General features: G+C 47.2%; 1 protein-coding gene across 2 annotated transcripts in view; it reads right to left on the reverse strand.

Annotated features, from left to right (window-relative positions):
- The window catches only part of LRP2BP (LRP2 binding protein), a 231223-nt gene extending 215281 nt beyond the window's left edge, over nt 1-15942 (reverse strand). For both annotated transcript variants that reach the window (XM_085643285.1, XM_085643286.1), the window contains exon 1: nt 15811-15942. The gene's annotated coding sequence lies outside the window, so the exon portion shown is untranslated. The remainder of the gene's footprint in view (nt 1-15810) is intronic.
- Between the last annotated feature and the right edge of the window lie 8594 nt (nt 15943-24536).

The raw sequence follows: 24536 nt of genomic DNA on the forward strand, positions 1-24536 counted from the left end.
TTTTGCCTTAATTGCGCCGGTTTTTCCAATTACCCGTTTTTCTCCCTTCCCTTCCAGAGTGCTGCCTTTCCACCTGCACGCTCGTCCCCTTAGACGTTGGACCTTCCACTATAGGTAAGTCCATGTAGCCGCCTCCTTGGACCCTGCACTTACCCCTTTTCCTCGATGGCCATTACCCTTTCATACCTTTCCTTCCCAGACCACTTCCCTGCAATTGATCGCCTCTTCAAGCCACACCGCATCGCGGGTTCCAGATGTGTAGGAATCACCTTCTGAACTTCCCTTTCCCCCCTCCTCATTGATTGCCGCCAGGTATTACTCTGTTCTCTTCCCTTTCCGTTTTTTCTCATTCGTTTTTCTGGGTTTGAATCCTATTGATTTTCCCTCCCTTTCCTCCTGATTCTATAGAGCACTCTAATTGAATCGTGTAACCATCGTCCTGATGATGACCTCAAGTTAGAGAGGTCGAAACGCCGTCGACTCTACAACGCCATTTGCGGCATTTTATTGGTCACTCAGAAATGATTAAATTATGTTTGTGAGTGTAAATACTTTTGTTTGACCTCCACCGATTACCTTAACTTTTGCGCCGCCTCACGTTGTCTCCTTATCACATGTGTCACTGCGCCGTTCATTCACTACAACACTTCCAGTGCACATCTGGTTATTATGGTTACTGCAATTTAGTTGTATTTCTGTGCTTCTATATGCAAAAATAACAACCTTTCCACTCTCCATTGGTCTCCCTTGTTCCTTTCCTGTGTATGTGATTGACTCTTCCTTTGAACAGTCCCCCCACTTGATATACCTGTTGAGACGTTGTTTTATTGTTGCAATAATTACCCGGTCTCAACTGGGTTAACGGGTTTACTCCTGTTTCTTGTTTGTCGTGCATCTTTTTAAGAACATCCCATCTAGTGTGTTGACTGGATTCAAAGCAGTGTTTGGACTGATTCTGTCATTTTTTCACTTCCTGTTCTCCAGTATTTTTTGGAGGAGTCCCAACCATTCTACTACTAATCAGCTGTGGTGTCATCGTCTTTCTTTTATTCTGTCAAGGAAACCAACATCATTGCACACATGTATCCAGCTGAACAAAGATGCAGAGAAATTTTTGCTTGTTATATCCAACATGCTTGGATATTTGAATTGAGCGAAAACTGGATGCTAACTGTTGGAAGCTGGAGTCCCAGTCCCGCACCACTGTCACCAAATTCGGGACTCCTCCCTCAATGTTAGGCCAAGTAAGGACACCATTTGAGATAGCCCTGCTCACCCCCTTAGTAGCTTGGCATGAGCAGCCAGGCTGATCTCCAAGGCACTAGTGTACAGTATGTGCAACCACACTCACAGCAACCCACTGGTGACACCACAAATGGACTCCACACGAGTTTGATAAAACAAGTATAAAATTTATATAACAAGATATACGATCAGACCACACAATACAAAAGCCAACATATAATAAAGGGTAATATTCGTTCCGGCTGGCTGGTAGGTTCAAATCCCAACCACCGCTTTCCAAATGCTATGCTGGTCGTAATGCTAGAATCACACACGTTGCAATGGACAAACAATAGTGCACTGCGTAACAATACAATCCTGTGCTTGGCAAAGGAGAAATAATACAATGCGTAATGATACACCCCAGTGCCTTGCAATGGGAGAAATAATGCAATGCGTACGGCTACAATCATGTACTGCGAAATGAAGGAATAAGGCAATGCGTCACACCCCAATCACGTACTTTGTAATGAAGAAATAATGTAATGAGCACCGCTACAATCATGACCTTTGCCATGAAGGAATAATGTAATGAGTAGCTACAATCATGTACTTTGCAATGAAGCAATAATGCAATGTGGACCACTACAATCCTCTACTTTGCAATGGAGAAATACATTAATGTGTAGCGCTACAATCGTGTACTTCGTTATGCAGGAATAATGTCAGGCGTCATAAGACAGTCCGGAAGTTCGTTAGCAGCAATATTGGCAATGTGTATTACGACAATCAGCCTCTCCGATAACAGTTACCCCCCACGCGTATCAATGATCACAAAGTACAGCTTCTCACTCTGGCCCCAGTACTGCCACTCCTTTGGTCAGTACGGGCTCCAATCTGAGCCGAAGCAAAGGCTCACGTCGCTAGAAGGAATGAGAGGCCGAGAGAGTGTCCCTCCGAGCCCGCACCCCGCCTAGGTAGTGATCCATATTACCTGGGGGTGTGACCCCAATCTCCTCTCCTCCTCAGCGAACTGGGGCTTCGGTGCAGCACTTTCCCAATGAGCCTCAGCGGCTCGGCCTGGCAGCTCAGCTCCTCTGGGGCTGCCGGTCCGGGCCGTGACTGTTAGGAAGGTCTCAGGCGGCCGCAGGGCACACGTACCCCACGCCTCTAAGATTACGTTACTCCGGGTGCACGTTCACCACAGCACCCTCCGGGTCTCCTCTGGCACGAAGCGACACACACAACGCTGATGGGACTTCACGTCGACTCCGAGTGCACGTTCACCAGGCACTCCTTCCGGCAGTCTCAGTTGGCATCAAGACACGCACACCGCGCTGCAGAGACTCATTTTCTTCCGGTGCACAGATGATCAGCCGATCACCTCCAAAGTCCCAGGTTGCGCCAAAGCATGCACACTGCTTCACTGCCCCGATATCCAGACGCTCTTCACCAACGCCTTCAGCCGCACCACGAAACGATCACCGTGTCCGAGCCTCACTTCTCCTCCGGTGCACTCGATGACCAGGCGCTCTTCACCAGCGCCTCCGTTGCACCCTGACATGCACCCTGCGCGTCCGAGACTCACTCTACTTCCGATGCACATGGTGACCAGGCGCTCCTCACCAACGCCTCCTCTGCACCACGACATGCAGCCTGCGCGTCCGAGACTCCCTTCACCTCTGATGTGCACGTTGATGCGCACGTGGACTAGGCGCTCTTCACCAATGCCTGCGGTGCACCATGACAAGCACCCAGCGCGTCCGAGACTCACTTCACCATCGATGCACACGTTGACTAGGCGCTCTTCACCAACGCCTCCTGTGCACCATGACATGCACCCAGCGCGTCCGAGTCTCACTTCTCCTCTGTGTGCCAAGATCACAGGGCACACCTTCCGAGGGTCTCAAGCTGCTACAACACATGCCCACCGCATCGCTTGAAACTTCTCCAGAAACATTTATGTTCCTGTGTTTCCAAACAGGGAGCCAGCTCACCTTGGGCCCTTGGGGTAACAAGATACAGCACAAAGCACAGTCTTCTTCAAGCAGGGGGACCCAGTGGACAAAGCACAGTCCCAACAGCCTCTTCCTTGGTTAAAACAGCAAACTGCAGACCAGCCTCAGATCACGAAGCAAGGGTCGGTCCTTCACAGCAGTCTCTTCAGTTGTTCCTTCCTTAGCAGAGGTTCCTCTTGACCACGAAATGGGTCCAAGCCTTTTCAGTCTCAATCCATTTCTAGTCCAATGTTCAGGGGTCTCAGCTCTCATAGTTATACCCCTAAATGTCTTTCAAGTTTGTTGTGCTCAGGGGTCCCTGACCCTTGCCTAAATCAGTTCTGGGTGTCTCCCTCCCAGTGTCACCTTTCTCCCTTTGATACTGGGGGTCTGGATCCTTAATCACTCAGCAGGAGACAGGTCAATTGTTTTATAGCAGCAACCCAGGCCTCTTCACCTCCCGGGCTTCTCCTCCCCCTACTCTCTAGATGCTGGTCAGCCTGGTGCCATCCCAACCCCTCCCTGGGTCAAGACCTCCCGCAGCTCCTCTCGCCTATCAGATCCAGACAGTCAATCCACATTCAGCAGTGAAAAAAACCGAAATGCTTAAAGCACAAAACTAAGCCACTTTCTAAAAGAGGCGCTTCTGAACACACAGTGACAAAACCACTTTCATAGAAAGATGTGTTATGACACTGTGAGTTCATGCATACTAAACTTCACCTCTCCATTTTAAACCTATCAGAAACTAGGCTTACAAACACAATACCCACCCTCCTCCATTCAGTCCTATGGGCAGGATGGCCTTTCACCAGTGAAAAACGAAATGGAGTGTTTTTCACCGTCAGGACATAGCACACGCCTCAGTATATGTCCTGCCTTTTACTTACACTGCACCCTGCCCAGGGGTTACCCGGGAACGACCACAGGGGTGCCCACTGTGTACGCAAAAGGGAAAGTAAGGCCTGACAAGTGGCTGCACTTGTCAGGACAACATCCGAACTTAGCAAACTGCGCGCAGGTCCAACACTACAGGCCCGAGTTCCCTTCTCCGCGCACCTTTACATAACTAGCCCTGGCAACCACAGTGCACATCACTAGGGACTTTACTAGTAAGGCAAACATACCAATCATGGCCAACCAATTACCATTACACTTTACACAGGGAACACTTGTACTTCGACACTGACCAGCAGTGGCAAAGTACCCAAAGCATCTAAATTGGCAACTCTATGTCAGGAAAACGGTCTAGGGGGAAAGCAAAACGTTTAGGGAACTTTAGCCAAAAAGGCCAAGTCCTACACTAACCTTCCGGAAATCGGACACACCATAAGCGAGACCTGTATTCTGGTACATGCATTGTCCGACTGAAATCATCTTGGACTTAGAACTGGAACAATTACGTGAAATACTTATTGCTTGTTGTGCTGCAGAGGTCATGATTTAGTCATTACATGAGCACCAGAGATTATATAAAGCCCTGTTTCTGTCCCCCCAACATGGAGATGTATGACAGAGCAAATTTGCCTCTCGTTGACCAATGATTTGATGCGTTGCTGGCTTTTGAGCCTTACGAAGCTGAATTTCCATAATCCACAAGTACCTATGATAAACCAATGAGTGCTGAACCATCAGATGTGCAGGTTTATGGATATAGGAACACATTGCCAGGCCTCTACAATGACCAAATGTATCCTGTGTATGTATCAGGGGATATTGACATGCTTTCCAAGGAGAACAAACTACGACTTTGTTTTCCTTTTCCTCTTCCAATATCACATTGGTTATGAGTCATGGACTGAGGAGACATTGCTTCTTCAATGTGTTTTTAGGCTTCACATTTTTAATCAAGGCCATTCCATTCCAACACTGGTATTTTTGGTCGCCAACACGCATCTCCATATTAGATAATATGTGGTAAATGCTTGAAACTATGCATGGCTTAAAGTAATCATGCTTTGCTTTGCATAAAAGCAAATATTATTAAGATGTCGCATTATGTTGTATTTTCTTTAGGTGGAGATAGAGGTCACTCATAGAGTAAATTTAAGAAGGAGAACATAAATCTTGGTATACATTAAAAACACAGTACATCTCCATATTTGGTTTATTTTGCCTGTGACATCATATTTGAAAGTACAAGCCGAGGATGACGTAAAATGTCGCTATGTTCCTCTCCATTCCAGGCAGGCCCTCAAATCCATTCCAGATCTGGCCAAATCTATTGCAAATAATAAACACCATGGATGTCATCCCATGTTATCCTACAAGACACCATCCGAAGACATGCTTGGCTATTGAAGGCCTTTAAATACGCTGATGCATCTTGTCTGGGGCTGATAAGAGCAGTCCATGTTTGCCTTTCACAGGGAAAACTTCCTCCACGGCCCTTGTGATAACGACAGCCAAAACTGTGAACCAGGTATGCAGTGCGCCGCTTCTTCCCAAAAAACTCAGGTCCGCAAGTTACTCTACTACATGCTCTCCTAGGGTAGCACGTAGAAGTAGATTTAGGCTGTTGGGCTTCTAGGTGACATCTTAAATATGTTAGAAATTTTCATTTTATTCTTGTTATGTGCATTGTGTCTTTTTGCTGTTTTTATAATATCATATGTGATTTTAGATGTACTGACAAACAGGTCCACCCTATTGTAATAAATACTTTTAGTTAAAGGGGCCTGTTCTTCTTAGTACTGTGTGTATGATACTGTAAAGAATCAAATAAATGTTAGTAACCCCCAAAAAATGATTTCACTTCCCACCCGTCAGTGGGAAAGCAAACCTTGTAGACTACGCCAAAGTCGTAGCTTAAGCAACAGTAGTGGAGGGTGGGATCCATCTAGGTCTGTATTAGCTATGCAATTGAAGTCACCACCAATTATCAATGCGTAATTCAGCAGCACTGGGAAGTGAGGGGACAGGAATCCCAGGAAAGCCAGTTGATCAGTGTTGGGGGCGTAAAGGTTCACTAACACCACATCTTTCCCCTCTAGTTTGCCCCCACTGCTAAGTACCACCCCTCAATCTCGATCACCTCAAATTGTGGAAATAAGGGTCCGCCAGGCAGGACCCAGATAAGCAACCCATGGGCATAGGAAGAGTATGATGTAAAATAGACTCAGTCACACCACCTAATTTGTAATGCTATACCCTCTGTCTGAGTGAAGTGCGTTTCTTGTAGTAGGGCGACCTGAACCTTACGTCTTCTGATGTAGGCCTAGATTTAATATAATTTCCAGGTGAGTTCAGACCCGCACATTCCACTTGAGGACTATAATAGTGGAGTGTGTCATGGCCATTATTCTGCTTCACATCCCTCTTGTGACACAAGAATACCAGTCGGTGCGCCCTCTTTCTGGAGCAAGTATCTCGCCATGATGGAGCCAATGTGAAATTCAGGTGACTTCGGTGACTGTCCAACCTCGTCCTCCCCATCTAGGTGAGGTAAGAGCACTCCTTCCTTGCCCCAGAGGCTCCCAACACCTGTTGTTACAGTAGAGCTAACTCCTGCGACCATCATAGTGGGAGGTGTGGCGGGTTATGGTGCTTGCTTGAGGGGGAGGGGTCGACAATAGAGGTCTGAGTTACTCACTGTGCCCCTGGTGTCATCAACAAGGGTGGTGTTGTATCCCACCAGGATATGTGCAGGAGGACTGGAAAACTGTGGTTCCTCAGCGCTGTTTCTACCACTGTTTCCTCAATTCCATCAGATGTGGGCACAGTGACATCCCTGGAAGTAGGCAGTCGTCCCTCAATTAGGCCGCAACGATCTATCCTCTCATACCTGGGTCGCACAGCTCTCCAGGTCCCCCGTGGTGTCCGGCAGTCAGCGTTCCAGTTTGGCTGGCCGAAACACCTGCCAGTAAATCGCCGAGTTGATTAGGCTGTGTCAATCTATCCTCTTGTGGCCAGGGTGCACAGCTCTCTGGGCCCCTGTGCCATCAGGCAGTCTGCAGTTCAGTCGTCCGAACAGTGGGTCGGAGGGGCGCCCACAGACCCCCAGATCCTCCACGGCCGCCCCTCTGTGTGCACTGAGGCCAGCCCGCACCATCTCAGACATCCTCCCTTATGGACGTGTCCCATGGCGCCGCCCGCCTAAATGCAGAGGGGTTCAGTTGCCCCCACCCCATTCAATGAAGGCCTGGGGGTGACGTTGTAGATGAAAGGTGACCTCCCCCTTTCACGGATGGGGTGTGGGAAACCAGGAATTTGCAGGATTGCCCGGGGCCAGAAGGAGGGCACAACTAGGTGCGACAGCTCGGCATGGCGGCTAGCCCTGCCCGTGGATTATCAGGATAGTAGAAGAGTAGATACACAGTTTGGAGGCAGGAACACCTGGGGCATGAAAGCGGAGTACATTTGCACTGAACATATGAGTCATTACCATAAATTACGAGGCTCTAAATGACTTCGAAAGACAAAGGACGGAAACCAGATCCAGATTCTTGACATGGGAGAAGGGCTCAGATTAGCCCAGAGGTATGGGGACATAATAGAAAATAACTTTTTTAAGTAGTGTCCAAATCACACTAGGCTTACGTCAATGCCATTTCACTTCTCTATTTTGGCTTCCTTCCTTTTATTTCTTCTCTCACTTGCAGGGCCAGGAACCTTTTGAGTATGGAAGCAGACTCCTAAGGGAATTTTAAGGATAAGATCACTTCTGCCTCAACCTGGTCCTTTAACCATGTCAGTGACTTGTTATGTAGAACCTCCTAGAGTTCAAATTTTGAAGTTTTGAGGCATTTGTTATGATTAGATTTCTGAACTAGAAGTCTGAATCCTATTATCTTCAACCGTTTACATACACCCTTTAAGCTGCACCAAAGTATTTTCTCCAATGCTTACAGACTGCATTGGGCAACTCCAAGGCATTCTCCCTCAGTCAACTAATTGATGGTACTTGGGAAACATAGCCCTCTGGCAGTGGCGTACATGGGTCTAAGTAGTGGCATCGATCAACTTTTGATGAAGAAATGTTAACAGTGTACGCCCTTGAGGAGGAGAGCAGTGTGAGTCTAAACATGCTTTACTTTGATTACTTTAAAAGTGGGATAAGAGCTTGCCTGGAGAAATTTACAATGGATTTGCATTAAACTTAAGGAGGTAGATGACTGAATATGAGACTTTTGGAAATCTCCAGCGGTAGCATGTATTTCCTTTTGGCATCTATAAAGGACAACTTCTCCCTACAGGTTAGAAAGTTCATGTGAGGATCCAAATTGCTTCAGATTGTCTCTGGGTCTTTTATGGTCATGACTTTGGCCTTTACTTCCCTGCTGTGTGTAGATGACAGTAACCACTTTTCAAAGTGAAAATGATAATCTGTGTTGCTGATGGGTTCTAGATTGGAATGGAAAATACCATTGATAAGTCTTTGCACAGAAACACACTACCATACTGATTTATTACAGAATAATTCAAATGCAGGAAAGAGAGGCAAAATCTACTGAAAACACCTGCTCATATTGAGCTTGTGTTACAATAACCCCTAAACCATATATACTTGCGTCCACTTTCAAAAAGCTATGATGCAGCAAGCATTCTGCACATACCCACACCATTTAGAGAGAGCAAAAAGAGGACTGAATGCCTCAGTTACCTCTAGAAGCATGGTAGAGAAGGTTGCTGAGGGCTTGGGGATGCTGTGGCAGCCGGCTGGTTGACCTGCAGCTTGCCCGTGACTGATGGGTGGAGAGGCTGCAGGCAGGAGGCTTCCCGGGGCCACGATGCATATTCCAGCATGACAGCAGCGATGCCGTAGCGGCCTAGACGGTGGGGCCGTGAATCAGGGCGGCGGTCCATGGGCGCTCAAACGGAGAGGAGGTGGGGCCCTGCTAAGTATGGGGCAAGTTCCAGTATTGGGGCCCGGAGCTGAAGCAAAGCAGTGAAACAAGAGACGACGGAGCTCCAGAGTGGGGGGGGGGGCGGCAGCTGGAAGAAATCCCTGAATGCCCATGTGGAAGCATTAATCTGGGCAGTGGCAGGCGAGACGGGAGGAGCAGGCCGGCGGGCTGCGGCGACAGTCTGCGGGGGAGAAGGTCCATCTTGACAGCGGAGCACCCTCCCTCCCTCCGCCACCCAGAGGGTGCAGCCCGCTCCTGTTGTGGCAGTAGAGGAGGAGCAGACTGCCCTGGGGTGGCATGACACCTCTGGATAATTATCAAATCCGTTAGATCCTGGGCTGGGGATCATGAACTCGAGTGTCCCTGGGGCTGCAGGAGACTGAGTGTTGGCAGCGAGTGTTTGCACTGAGAGCACCTGAGCCCAAAGTACATAACGCTTGCACTTTCCTACTGTGGAGTGGACCGCCCTCAGGGGTGGGTAAAGACAGGCCTGCCAGTGCGCAGATTGACAATTACACCCTCCCTGTGCAAACCAGTGGTGCTGATGGGGAACAGGCCAAACAGACTCCATCAGAGGAGGTAGGGGTCCCAACAATAGCGGATCTCATGGCAGAGATACGAGATACAGGGTTCACAGGAGGCCTTGATGGGCAAAAGAGATAGTGTGGCCATTGAGGTGAACCTTCTCTGTGTGAACTTTCAAGAAAACTCGGAGAGGATCACAGAAGCTGAGAGAAATGTTAAAGAACTACAGTAGGAGGCGGTGGCCCTGAAGAAAACGCTGGGCCAATTCACATGAAGGAGTAGATCGAGGACACGGAAGGACGCTCCCAAACGAATAACCTGAGTTTCATGGGTTTTCTGGAATGTGCCGTTGGATAAGCAGCCAAATTGTTCTTGGAATACTGGATCATGGACGTTTTGGGACCAAGTAAGCTCTCCAAGTTCTTTAATATTGAGGGGACCCGACTGGGGGCGCCACACCGCACCATCATTGCCCAGCTCTTTAATTTTACAGACCACTACGTACTCTTGCAGCATGTCCGGGTGCATGGGACACTGCATTATGAGGGGAGGAATATTATGGCCTTCCTGGATTATAGCCATAAAGTGCAGGAGCTTTGCAGGGACTTTCTGCTGGTTAAAAAGAGAATGCGAGACCTGGACCTTCGGTACAGCCCGATATTCCCGGCGAAGCTTCGGGTGCAGCACGACAGAAAAGCCTACTTCTTTACCATACCGGGTGAGGAAGGCGACTGGCTAGATACTCTTGGCAGAGTAAACGAGAAGCAACATTTGATCTGTAAGACCACTGGTAGTGGTTTCAACAGCCTGTCAGCGCGAGCAAGAAGGCGTTTGGCCGGCTCGGACGTCTGGGGTGGGGCCCGGGAGAAGGGTAGGAAATTACATCATTAAAAGAGGCACCAATACTACAGCTGGTAATGACGTCGCTGCAATTCGATCAGGGCCAGCCCTAGGCATGGGCAGTGTGGGCAACTGCCCAGTGTCCCGCACTCAGGTCAAAAACACGGGGCCCAACTTCTGTGTGAAATGCAACACTATTAGTAAGCCCACCTGCTCCTCCAGTGCCCCCTCTCACAACACAAATGTATTTTTTTTAAGGGAGGTGTCTTGACCTAGCTGGTTCAAGGGTGTGGTGGCATTCCTGGGGGTGCAGAGGTGGGGGAAGGGAAACAGTGGGTGGGGAAGTGGGCAGCAGCAAAGCCAACAATTGTGTTGGCACACAATGTCAGGGGTGGGGCAGCACCTCTCTTAAAAACCTACCCTGAAGCCATGCCGATGTTTTCTGTTTTGCATTGCCAGGCAACAGAAGGGCCCCTGTGTTCCAAGGACCAGCCAAGCATTATAGGTAAGAAGAGGTGGGTTGGGGAAGGAGGCAGCAGCCAGAAAATACTAGAATGGCCGGGAAGTTTTTAGTAAAATGCACTCCCCTAGGCCTTGAAAGGCTGCATCAGGCTGCAAGGTCCAGTTATGGCCCGCCCATTCCCTGGCCATTGGAGCCATTATCCCATACTCTGAGGCCCAGGGCATAGTGCCGTCTCTCCTTGGCTTCAGCACTACACTATTGCTGTGAAGTCCCAGGGATGAAACTCCCTCCCATGGGCCTCGCAGCACATGGGGTTGTTTAATGGAAGTGGGAAACAAGGTACAAGTCGTGCCTTTGGGTCTAAATACTGAAATTCTAGAAAAATCATTAACCCTCCCCATACCTAAAAAAAATAAAAGAAAATATGACCTTTTGTAGAATCATTGTTACTTGTGTAAAGCGCTCCACAGATTTTGGGCCGAGTTTGTGCTATATAAAACTTCAAAAAAAGTAACCACAATGCTATGTCACAGTCACCTCAAGTCCTGGCACTGTGCATCATACATGACTTGCAAAACACCTGCTGAATGGAAGGGTGAATGGATGAGTAAAAGGATGGATGGCTGAGTAAAAGGGTGGATGGATAAATGAGTGAAAGGTAGGATGAATGGATGGGGTGAACGAGTGGATGAATGAGTGAAATGACAGATGAGTGATGGGTGGATAAGTGAAATGAAGAATGGATGGACAGATTAGTAAAAGGGTGGATGTAAGGATAAATGTATGAATGAGTGAAATGGAGGGTGGGTGGACGAAATGATGAATGGATGAGTGAAAGGGTGATTGAATAGATGAGTGAAAGAGGGGATGGATGGTGAGAGAATGGATGGATGAATGAATGAAAGGATGTATGAATGAAAGGGTGAATGGCTGGATGAGGGGATTGGTGGAAGGTTGAATGGATTAGTGAAAGGATGGATGGCTGAGTGAAAGGGTGGATGGATAAATGAGCGAAAGGATGGATAGGTAAGTGAAATAATGGATGTATGAGAAGAAAGGATGGATGTTAGGGTGGCTGAGTGAAAGAATGGATAGATGAGTGAAAGGGAAGGTGGCGGGATGGAAGAAAGGATGAGTGGATGAGTGAACCAGTGAATGGAAGAATGCCTGAGTGAATTGATGGATGAATAAGTGAAAGGAAGAGTGGGTGTGTTAAAGGGAAATGGATGGATGGATGGATTAAGGAAAGGGTGGAGTGAAAGTATGGATGGATGAGCAATAGGCTGGATGGATGGATGGATGAAAGGATGGATGGCTGAATGGGTGAGTGAAAGGGTGAAGGGATTGATGGATGAGCACATGGATGGAGGAATGGACAGAATGGTGAAAGACAATGATTAATGAAAGAATAAATGGATGACAGAATGTAAAGGTGAAATGGTGGATATGAGCGGGTGGGTGAAAGGATAAAAAGGTGGAATGGATAGATGCTTGGATGAGACAAAAGAGCTCTTCTGGGGAGGGTGACTTGCTTCACGTGCTTGGTGCCGGAAGAGCTTTGCATGAAAATGGGGGGGTATTTTTATTTTCGTGCTACTCCCTTGCCTATGTGTGACATTTTTGTATTTGCCCTGTATTTACAAGTGGCATTTCTACATCATAAGTATGTCATTTTGAGTGACACCCAACTGCTACTTGAATGTTACACAAGTATTTGTAAATTGTAGCATGTTTTGTTTTAATTACTACTTAAGGAAAAGGAGCGTCTTCTAAGTATCCACAATTATATCAGTCCATAATTGACATTAGTCCAGAGAAAAATCGCCAGGCCAGATTCTGGTTATAGTGGGATTTATCAGACCGGCTGTACGAGGACATGGGCTCATTGAAGCAGTGGCTGATACAGAAAATAGTTTTGTAAAGTGAGAAGTTAAGCAACTGAGGACGAATGAACAGGACAGATTTAGTGAGGATTTAAAGAACTAGCCAGAATAAAAGTTGCAACGTTTGAACAGAATATACATCTATTGGAAGAAGATTGAGGGGAGTCCTTTTATAAATTAAACCTACAAGATATTCGATCACAAATGGATATTGCAACTGATTAGAAATTGAATCTCAAAATTAAGGAACAAATTCAGGAAGTTTGAGTTCAAGACTAAGGATTGTCTGATTTATAATTGTAGCCCTGATGACGTCCAGCAAAGGACGAAACGCGTAGGCGGTCAAGACTATTTGATACTGAACAGATGACGCTGTTTATGATTTTTATGCCAATGATTGTTTAGGCAAGGTGGCATGGTGACTGTATCACTGCTTAAAAGCTTCCGAGAAGCAGCTGTGTTTGCATGAATAGGCAGGAGGGGTGAGGGTTTGGAACTCTGCTAACAGGAGCTCTATGCAGTTTTATTGTGCTCACTGTCACACAGGGGTCAGGGTTTAGTGCTTGATGTCGAGAAAAGAAACAGCAGAAAAAGCAAAATCGTTAGGAGCAGAAAAAAAATTGTGTGATTGCTTGGACACTGAACCCTGGAGTGTGCAAGAACTAATATTGTATGTAAATATGCAATCTAAGAAAAAATATAACGTTGCTAAACCTAACATACTTTAGTTCATTACGATTTAATCCATAATGCAATTGTTTCTCTTCGGGTTATTTTATCATGTCTTTTCAACTCACGGCATATACTACAGACTATTTCCTCTTTTGAGTTACCTAAGAAAAGCAAACACATTGAAGAAAAAAAAGAAAAAATTAACTCTAAATTCAGTCTGAAGACAGCCCTACTTAAAGTGATGTATTAAAAAATAAATACTTTTGTATGAGTAAAAAAAGAAAAAAGTGGGGCTGTTCAAATGTTAATTTGAATCGGGCATAAAAGCGTGGAATGCCAAGATTCTAAAAAGGAGCCTACTGAAAGCGGCTTTTAAACATGAAGAAAAAAAGCACGAGAGTGAAAGCTCACTGAGGCACGCAAGGCTTAATGAGCCTTGACAGACACCCACATGGCGGCTGCGCGCGTGCACGCTCGCATGAAGCAAGCCCTAGGCCACCAAAAGCCTGTGGCAGCACTTTGAAAACCCACAGACTAAATTTCTCGCAGAGCAGCGCACGCGCTGGCTCAGCGAGACCTAAAAACTGCAGGTGCTCAGCACCGGTGAGACCCGGCTCACTTAAAGCCATGGGTCTGTCACATCAATCTCCCACTTAGTTCGCTACAACAGCAAGAATCCTTTAGTAACATCCCGTAGCAATGTGAAGGAAGAACTTCTAATTATTCCAAGAGAATATAAGAACAATTCTCAGGGGATGAGTAAGAGGTCAGCTTCCAGTCTCTAGCTAAGAAACTGAGCTGTTCTGCAGTAGTCTTGAAGCAAAACCTAACTGCTGATATTGTTTCTCTGTCCAGATGATACAAAGGCCTAAACGCTCATCGCAGGGGCAGGAATAAACAGCACTGATATACTGCTGCAACAAACACACGCACTTGAGTGAACACACTCACTCCAAAGCTGTCCACTACCTTATCCTCACAACTGGCTTCACTAATGGTTCCAAAATAAGTGCATATTCAACCTTTCTTTTCCAGTCACAGTAAAGGTGATTTGTATGAAAACTGTAACTTTCAATAGCACAGATTCCCACCAGAAGAGGTCTCAAGTTGCTCCTTTATATCACATGTAAGTAGTGCCTCCTACTGCTATTTCCTTGCATTCTGGAACGTGCTGCATCAAAAACACGGGTGCTTTTAACTTTCTTTGATGCAGCCTCACATGAAGGCATGGCCCTTGTCTATAATTCATGCTTTGCTTAGTATCTACAGAACTCTGTTGTCCCTTTTTTAGTTCTGACCTTTAATTTATAAAGCTTTTAAATGAAAAGGTACATGTATTTGAACTGAACTTTATTACACTATACCCTATTGCATATTTTTTTACCATAGTGATGCCAACCAATTAATTTTTTGCAATGCTCTAGAATTTTTACTATGCCCTAATCTGGAAGCAATCAGTTATCATTGAATACGGACATTAATCTTCGTGAGACTTGTGTCTAATTTTTCCGTTCAATGTTACTACTGTAATCCACTTAATACAGCTTTAAAATAGGTAGACTGACTACTTTTAGGCATTTACCCTTTCATTCCTGTTACAGACATCCACACTAGGTGATTTCAGTGATGCCAACGATGAATAATAGCACTGTGACGTCACTTTCTGTGAATACACTTTATGATGTCACATGCAAATTAGAGGTGCCTCACATCTTCACTTTCGCCCAGTGTAATGATTGGACTTTGTTTGTCCTTTGTTTATCTTCACTTCGTCCCTTCCTCGGAGTATTCTTGAATTGTTTACATCTGGGCACATGTACACCCGGGGCCCCAAAAATACTTGCGGGCCTCTATTCGAAGATAGTTTCATTGGTATGAAAGGTGATGATGAAAAGGGTAGTCGGTGGCTGTTAAGTGGCAGGCTATTAGTTACCAGCAGTCTGTGCTCCAAATCTCAGATACCCTACAGTTCACGACTATAGGCTTACATTTTATAATTTTTAAAATTATGATTTCAGCGCTTCTAATACGATAAACTGGAACGCTACCTCTAACACAATATCACTTCGTCCTCCGAGGTTTGTAATGTTATATTTGTTATGATAATTGGGAGCCTTAAAGTCTCGGCATGTTAAGTGTAGTCACAGCTAACAAGCTGCAGGTGAGACCACTTGGAACCTGTGTGTAATGACGCTGAGCTCTCGGCGACCCCTCGGCCTGCTGTTTAGGAAGTTAAGGAAGCGAGGTGGACAGGGTGAGTGTGTAGCTTGTAAATCAGACCCAAGAACGCCACACTTCTTGATTCAGTACCGCTTAGCACCCGCGCCCTATCCGTCCACAGAGTCATTTTATGTAATTACCAGTGCTGCGGCGGCAAGTCCGGACGTTTCTCTCACGAGTGATTCCCCTCAGCCACGGTGACCGCTCGGCAGCTCTCCCCACCGGCACCGTCTCCGCTACCAGCCACTCACTCTCGCCGACTTGTTGCCTAGTGACCGCTTAACAACTATTACGCGCCATCAGACAGGGAATAATGGAGTGGAGCGCCATCTAGCGAAGAAAGGTAGAGGCAGTATCGATAAACAAAACAAGCACTAGCAATGCACTAGGCCTCCCATTTACGAGAGTTTGAGCTCTGTAAATGACAATGCCTTTTATTTATGTGTTTTTAAAACAGAGAAATGAAAGGACTTTTGTTTGTGCTGTAAAAAAAATTAAAAAGCGTTAGGAGAGAGCGTGTCCTGAAGCTATTTGAGAAAATAGTGCTCAAAGGCGGTAATTAAAGCTTACTGAGTAACAACAGACTTAACAGGGGGTGTCGCCATGGGAGGTTACAAAATGAGCTAAGGTTGTATTAAGGAGGGATTTCTAAGCCTATTGAACAATGAATAGCCACAGTTTACAGTAGACAGTGATATATGCCAATGAAAAATATGGGCGGAGAGTGGACGGAGCTTCAAGTACCTATCTGAACACAGCATGCCTCGCAGAGCAGCGCCTGTGCTGCCCAGGTTCAATCTAAAAAAGCATCAGTGGGATTCACCCACAAAAAGATCTTACTTTTTAAGTTTTCTCCTTAAGAAAACCTGCATAAATATAAATAAACCAAAATAATAGCTGCTTTAATGAGCTTTCCCGATAAGATAACCGGCACCAATATGATACAGCCAATAAACTGGCACATGCATCAACCATAAATCAACTCGCTAAAATACAGAATCGCAAAAATCACCCATTAGCGAGTGGCAAAAAACGATTCCCAATGCATCAACACAAATAGCGAAAAAATAAAGAATCGCGAAATATTTGCCCGGTAAAATAAAGAATAGCAAAAAAATGCCCCGTTAAAATAAAGAATCGCTAAATAAAAATTCGGAAATACCGAAATCACTATTAGCGCCTGGCATTAGCCAATCGCAAATAAATAATCGCTAATGAATGCATCAAAAGTGGCAAATACCGAAAATTCCAAAATTCGCTATTTTGCATGAGCAGATTAAGGGGAATCAGAACCAGGAGGTAAAGTTGCAGGAAAAAAAAAATAACCTAAAAAAATCCCTAATGTGCCACAGATGCTAACAATCAGTAAGCCATACAAATAGGGCCAGGAGACCCTGTTTCCTTTCACAAAATGGCGGCCCTCTACGTGCTTGCAAGGAGGATGAGAATTAATGCAGCAGCACAGCGCAGGAGAAGGGTCCAGGAGAGAGTATTCAGAGTGCGCATCACATTGCTTGGCCAAAATGAGGATGAGGTCTACGACAAGTATCGTCTCAATCGTGCTATGATAATGCGTCTAATTGCAGACCTGGAACCACTACTGCAGCACCAGACACGTCGGACCAATGCTATTCCTGCGCACGTCCAGGTCCTATGCAGCCTGCACCTACTGGCGTCTGGAAGTTTTCAGGGGGTCATAGCGGTAGCGGGAGGCATATCACAAAGCGCACTATCACGCTTCTTCCACAAATTCATTGATGCCATGCTGACAATGATACACACCCACATCAGCTTCCCCACAACCCCACAGCAGTTGGACCACACCAAACAGGCATTCTACCAGGTGGCCCAATTCCCCCATGTCATAAGATGCATTGACTGCACGCATGTCCCCATCTGTCCACCCTCAGCCAATGAGTACATCTTCCGTAACAGGAATGCCTACCACTCCATCAACGTGCAGGTCGTGTGCGATGCCAAGCACATCATCACGGACATTGTGGCACAATTTCCAGGGAGCACACACGACTCCTACATATTCAGACACAGTGGCATCCACAAGCGTCTACTCAATGGAGAATTTGGAGAGGGACTCCTGCTAGGTACGTACACATACCCCTTCATAACATCAGCATCACACATGTATCATCATGACTGTCGGTAAGCCTTTGCTTCCATCCTGTAGGTGACAGTACATACGCCCTCCGTGAATATATCCTCACCCCCTACATCAATCCAGCAACACCACAGGAGCAACGCTACAACGCGGCCCACATAAGCACCAGAAATGTGATTGAGAGGACTTTTGGGATACTGAAGAGTCGCTTCCAAATCTTACATAAGACTGGTGGGGCCTTGCAATATAAACCAGACACCTGCTGCAGGATTGTAGCAGTATGTGCCATGCTGCACAACATTGCAACAAGAAGGGGGATACCCATAGAGGTGGACAGGAATGACGACTACCGGGATGACCAACCACCCGCACATCACCGACAGGCACACGTTCCAAACACAGCTGAGGGCCAAAGGAGGCGGACATACATCACGCAACATAATTTCTGACCCAGGTAAGAATGAGCCATGACGATTTCATTAGTGGTGCTACTGTTTAATTTACTGGAGCACTGATGTGTGTGATGTCACACAGAAATGCAAAGTAGAGATCCCCCACACATTGTGGACAAAAACATGCCCGTTTTAGTCACAGGAGTTCAATAGTTAAACAAAAGTGGCCCATGGTTACCCCACCATGGTCAGGGATGCCGTACAGTATGACTAGTGGCGCTTGCCACGAACGCCCAGCCTCCTATCACGTGGCTCCTCCACCTCACCACGCCCTGTCCCTGTGGCTGTGGAGCAGCGCGAACTGCGCCTCCTGGTGCTGGTCTCCGTCACGGAGACGCTGCTTACACTTGAAGCAGCCTCACTGCCGTCCTCCCCTCCCAAGTTGCTGCCACTGAATGTTCCTGACTGCAAGTGTTCCACTGCAGTGGTCACCTGGCCTAAGGCCTTTGCCACGTCCCCACAGTAATGGCCAAGGTCCACCTGCAGTGACACGGAGCGGCGGGACAACACAGCAGTGCTGTTGCAGAGCCTTGTGATGGCCCTGGTCAATGCTGTGGAACGGAGCAAATTCTGTCTATGCCTCCGGCGCTCACTGTGTTGTCCTGCTCTGATGGCACGGGTGAGTTCCTGGAGGTCCTCACTGATTTTGTCATTGCCCTCTGCCACAACTGTGGTCATGTTCCGTACTGCGTCTGTCAGAGTGCACATGTGTTTCGCAAGACGCGACATGTTTAGGTTAATCGCCCCCATGTGTCTCCCCTGCAGGCGCTGAACACGCAGCATCTGAGCCTCGATGCCACCATATATGTACCCTGCCTGGTCGGCTCCATCGGAAGTACTGCGCAGGGACCTGCACCGCTGCGTGACTCGGCCATGTGCTGGTGGAGGTGCTGGTGGTGTGACACCTGTCGGACTTGGCCCAGTTGTGGTTGCAGGACTCGGGCATGCATCCATCACCTGCATGGAGGGGACTTGTGCCCTGCGTCTTGGTGGTTTTGTCGCAGTTGTCGCAGGTGGTGGTGGTGGTATTGTTGCTGGGGGAGGTGGGGATTGACCCTCCTGCGGAGTGTCGCCATCTGAATCAGCCGGTGTTTCAGAGATGATGAGGCGCCCACTATCATCCGAATCGCCAGGAGATGCATCTGTGTGTGAAACAGTGCATGGTTAGTTTGATTTGAACGGTTTGGGAAAAAGGGGGTGGTGATGGACAGAGTTTCTGAATGATGCAGAATACTCTTACCAAGTCAAGAGATCATGGTTTTAATCCATCACCGTTTTTTAGCTCACTGCACCATCCCAGCTCAGAACCTGGCTACATGCAAATTAGTCTGTACCTGTCCCAGTGCATGATGGGAAAAGGGCAAACCAAACTACCAAGCCAATTCTTATACTGGGAAGGAAACAAGCTTCCGGGGACCGGTTTCTGGCATCACGGCCTTCGTCGGCCCGGCTTGCCTGAATCCTGATGGTGCAATGAGCAAGGGACTCACGTCTGAGCATACCCTCCCACACTGAGTGTGGATAAAATCGATTTGGGAAAAAGGGGGTGGTGATGGACAGAGTTTCTGAATGATGCAGAATACTCTTACCAAGTCAAGAGATCATGGTTTTAATCCATCACCGTTTTTTAGCTCACTGCACCATCCCAGCTCAGAACCTGGCTACATGCAAATTAGTCTGTACCTGTCCCAGTGCATGATGGGAACAGGGCAAACCAAACTACCAAGCCAATTCTTATACTGGGAAGGACACAAGCTTCCAGGGACCGGTTTCTGGCATCACAGCCTTCGTCGGCCCGGCTTGCCTGAATCCTGATGGTGCAATGAGCAAGGGACTCACGTCTGAGCATACCCTCCCACACTGAGTGTGGATAAAATCGATTTGGGAAAAAGGGGGTGGTGATGGACAGATTTTCTGAATGATGCAGAATACTCTTACCAAGTCAAGAGATCATGGTTTTAATCCATCACCGTTTTTTAGCTCACTGCACCATCCCAGCTCAGAACCTGGCTACATGCAAATTAGTCTGTACCTGTCCCAGTGCATGATGGGAACAGGGCAAACCAAATTACCAAGCCAATTCTTATACTGGGAAGGAAACAAGCTTCCGGGGACCGGTTTCTGGCATCACAGCCTTCATCGGCCCGGCTTGCCTGAATCCTGATGGTGCAATGAGCAAGGGACTCACGTCTGAGCATACCCTCCCACACTGAGTGTGGATAAAATCGATTTGGGAAAAAGGGGGTGGTGATGGACAGAGTTTCTGATTGATGCAGAATACTCTTACCAAGTCAAGAGATCATGGTTTTAATCCATCACCGTTTTTTAGCTCACTGCACCATCTCAGCTCAGAACCTGGCTACATGCAAATTAGTCTGTACCTGTCCCAGTGCATGATGGGAACAGGGCAAACCAAACTACCAAGCCAATTCTTATACTGGGAAGGAAACAAGCTTCCGGGGACCGGTTTCTGGCATCACAGCCTTCGTCGGCCCGGCTTGCCTGAATCCTGATGGTGCAATGAGCAAGGGACTCATGTCTGAGCATACCCTCCCACACTGAGTGTGGATAAAATCGATTTGGGAAAAAGGGGGTGGTGATGGACAGAGTTTCTGAATGATGCAGAATACTCTTACCAAGTCAAGAGATCATGGTTTTAATCCATCACCGTTTTTTAGCTCACTGCACCATCCCAGCTCAGAACCTGGCTACATGCAAATTAGTCTGTACCTGTCCCAGTGCATGATGGGAACAGGGCAAACCAAACTACCAAGCCAATTCTTATACTGGGAAGGAAACAAGCTTCCGGGGACCGGTTTCTGGCATCACAGCCTTCGTCGGCCCGGCTTGCCTGAATCCTGATGGTGCAATGAGCAAGGGACTCACGTCTGAGCATACCCTCCCACACTGAGTGTGGATAAAATCGATTTGGGAAAAAGGGGGTGGTGATGGACAGAGTTTCTGAATGATGCAGAATACTCTTACCAAGTCAAGAGATCATGGTTTTAATCCATCACCGTTTTTTAGCTCACTGCACCATCCCAGCTCAGAACCTGGCTACATGCAAATTAGTCTGTACCTGTCCCAGTGCATGATGGGAACAGGGCAAACCAAACTACCAAGCCAATTCTTATACTGGGAAGGAAACAAGCTTCCGGGGACCGGTTTCTGGCATCACAGCCTTCGTCGGCCCGGCTTGCCTGAATCCTGATGGTGCAATGAGCAAGGGACTCACGTCTGAGCATACCCTCCCACACTGAGTGTGGATAAAATCGATTTGGGAAAAAGGGGGTGGTGATGGACAGAGTTTCTGAATGATGCAGAATACTCTTACCAAGTCAAGAGATCATGGTTTTAATCCATCACCGTTTTTTAGCTCACTGCACCATCCCAGCTCAGAACCTGGCTACATGCAAATTAGTCTGTACCTGTCCCAGTGCATGATGGGAACAGGGCAAACCAAACTACCAAGCCAATTCTTATACTGGGAAGGAAACAAGCTTCCGGGGACCGGTTTCTGACATCACAGCCTTCGTCGGCCCGGCTTGCCTGAATCCTGATGGTGCAATGAGCAAGGGACTCACGTCTGAGCATACCCTCCCACACTGAGTGTGGATAAAATCGATTTGGGAAAAAGGGGGTGGTGATGGACAGAGTTTCTGAATGATGCAGAATACTCTTACCAAGTCAAGAGATCATGGTTTTAATCCATCACCGTTTTTTAGCTCACTGCACCATCCCAGCTCAGAACCTGGCTACATGCAAATTAGTCTGTACCTGTCCCAGTGCATGATGGGAACAGGGCAAACCAAACTACCAAGCCAATTCTTATACTGGGAAGGAAACAAGCTTCCGGGGACCGGTTTCTGGCATCACAGCCTTCGTCGGCCCGGCTTGCCTGAATCCTGATGGTGCAATGAGCAAGGGACTCACGTCTGAGCATACCCTCCCACACTGAGTGTGGATAAAATCGATTTGGGAAAAAGGGGGTGGTGATGGACAGAGTTTCTGAATGATGCAGAATACTCTTACCAAGTCAAGAGATCATGGTTTTAATCCATCACCGTTTTTTAGCTCACTGCACCATCCCAGCTCAGAACCTGGCTACATGCAAATTAGTCTGTACCTGTAGTTTGATTTGAACTACATCTGTTTGTAAATCTGCATTATTGTCCTACTATGAATTACATTATTTGACTCTATGTTTTGCCAGTACTGCAGATCTCATTTATTTTACCATTTATGACTATACTTGCACACTTGGCTGACATGACTACGACTCCCATGATGCAATACTGATGTGAGGGCATATGTGTTGTGCACTTCTGCCTGCACACTGTGATTGAGCTGGGGGGATGGGGATGGGTATACGATACGCAGAGTATGGGCGCAGGCATGCATCTTACCTTGTTCAGTGGTGGCTGCGCCGGAGGTGTCCATCTGCGTGACTCCCACTACCGCCTCTGGCTCGATGGTCCCCTCGACTAGCTCCTCAAGGGCAGTGTTTGCAGGCACTGTGGATGGCCCCCCTCCTGTGCCAGCTGCCTCCTTGACCCTTTTTGCAATCCTCTCCTTGGCCCTCTTCCTGAGGTCATACCACCTCTTCTTCAGTTCATTGATGCTGCGGGCGTCACTCCCACGGCATTCACCCTCTCCCTGATGCAAAGCCAAATTCTTCTCTTCTCCGCCTCGGGCACCTTGAGGGACAGCTTACCGAACAGCCTGTCATGCTTGCTGCTCACCCCCTCAATCAGGTGCTCCAGTTCCCTGTCAGAGAACTTTCTCTTTCTCTTCCTGGCAGTTTCAGCAGTGCCTGGTGCATCCTTGTCCATCCTGGTGAGGGTAGGGTGGATGGTTTGTGAGTGGGGATTCAGTAGCCTTAGCCTGTGTCCTGTTCCTCCTCCTGTGAGCTCCTCAGGCGAATGAATGAGGGTGGGGCAGCCTGACTTCCTGGTAGTGATGTCATCAGGCCGCTCCCGGTGCGACCCGTTTTCTACGAAATCGCTATTACCGAATTCGCTAATACCGATTTCGGTAATACCGAACTCGCAAATTGCTAATCGGTGTTTGCTCTACTCGCTAATGTGGATTCGGTAATTGATAGCGATTTTTAAGGAATCGCTTTAAATTACCGAATCTGTTCATGCATTCCGAAATGCGATTCCTTAATAACAAATCTTTATTTTTCGCTAATAAGGAATCGCGTTTCCGAATGTTGATGCATGTGCACCAAAATGCTTCTATAAAGGAGCTTTTCTTAAAAGTTAAATCTGCCTTAATAACTTGCACCGTACTAGAACAGTTCACTCAATGTATCCTGTCCTTAGGAAAGCTTGCATCAATAGAATTCAACTGAAAGAACTGCTCCCCTAGTGAGCTTTTCCAGATTAAAACAATGCACCAATGCACTAGAACCAGAACACATTACTAAATGAACTGCACTCTACCTGCATCAGTAACATTCATTCACAAGAACAATCGATTTAATAAGGCATGGCAAATAAAAAACAGCTTCCTTTGGTTCACCTACAAGAGCAGCTCTCTTAATAATCTTCACCCACATAATCTGCAGATTACCAAGACACCTTACAACCACCTGGTACCACCAAAGCCCCTCACCTTGGGTGACCACCTAACTCACGCCATGTTCATCACAGACCCCTGCGTCTGGTGTGGGCCTTTTACTTCCAGTTCATTCCTACACGAAGAATAGTTGTTGAAAAATCAGTGTACGTAAACCAAGCCTACAGCACCCAGAATGCATCAGGAAGTCGCAGGAAAGGCCAGTCTGGGGAAAACAGCGTTAGTGAGTACATGGAGCAAGACGAACAACCTTAACAACACATACAGCTCCTCGACACCAGGCGCTCCCCTTAAAGCACTGCATGTAATTATTTCCAACTGCTGGTAACATTTCTACTCCCATGGGTCCCGCTGCTCCTGTTCCGTTAACCCCACTGTAAGACCCACCCCCTGCCTCACAACACACAGGTCGCCCCGTCCAAACCACAGACACCAAAGACTGCAGAACTCTCCTTTCATCTTTGCAAATAGGAGGAGCTTGAGCAAAGGGTGCCCAGGCACCCTCGTGTTTAGGGTTTCTGAGCGCTGCAATAACCAGGTTAATATTCAAGGTGTAACAAATCATGACATCTCAGCCCACAGTATAGACACAGCTTCAGCGCCTGTGATGTATGGCATGGGGGGAGTTTCTATGATATGATGCGCTGTCCTAAGTTCTTTATGGGGTCCACTCGCAGTAATGAGGCGAGGAGTTGATGGGTAAATAGGAGAAACC

Source organism: Triturus cristatus, chromosome 2_2 (genome assembly GCF_964204655.1).
Source record: "Triturus cristatus chromosome 2_2, aTriCri1.1, whole genome shotgun sequence".
NCBI classification, from domain to species: Eukaryota; Metazoa; Chordata; class Amphibia; order Caudata; family Salamandridae; genus Triturus; species Triturus cristatus.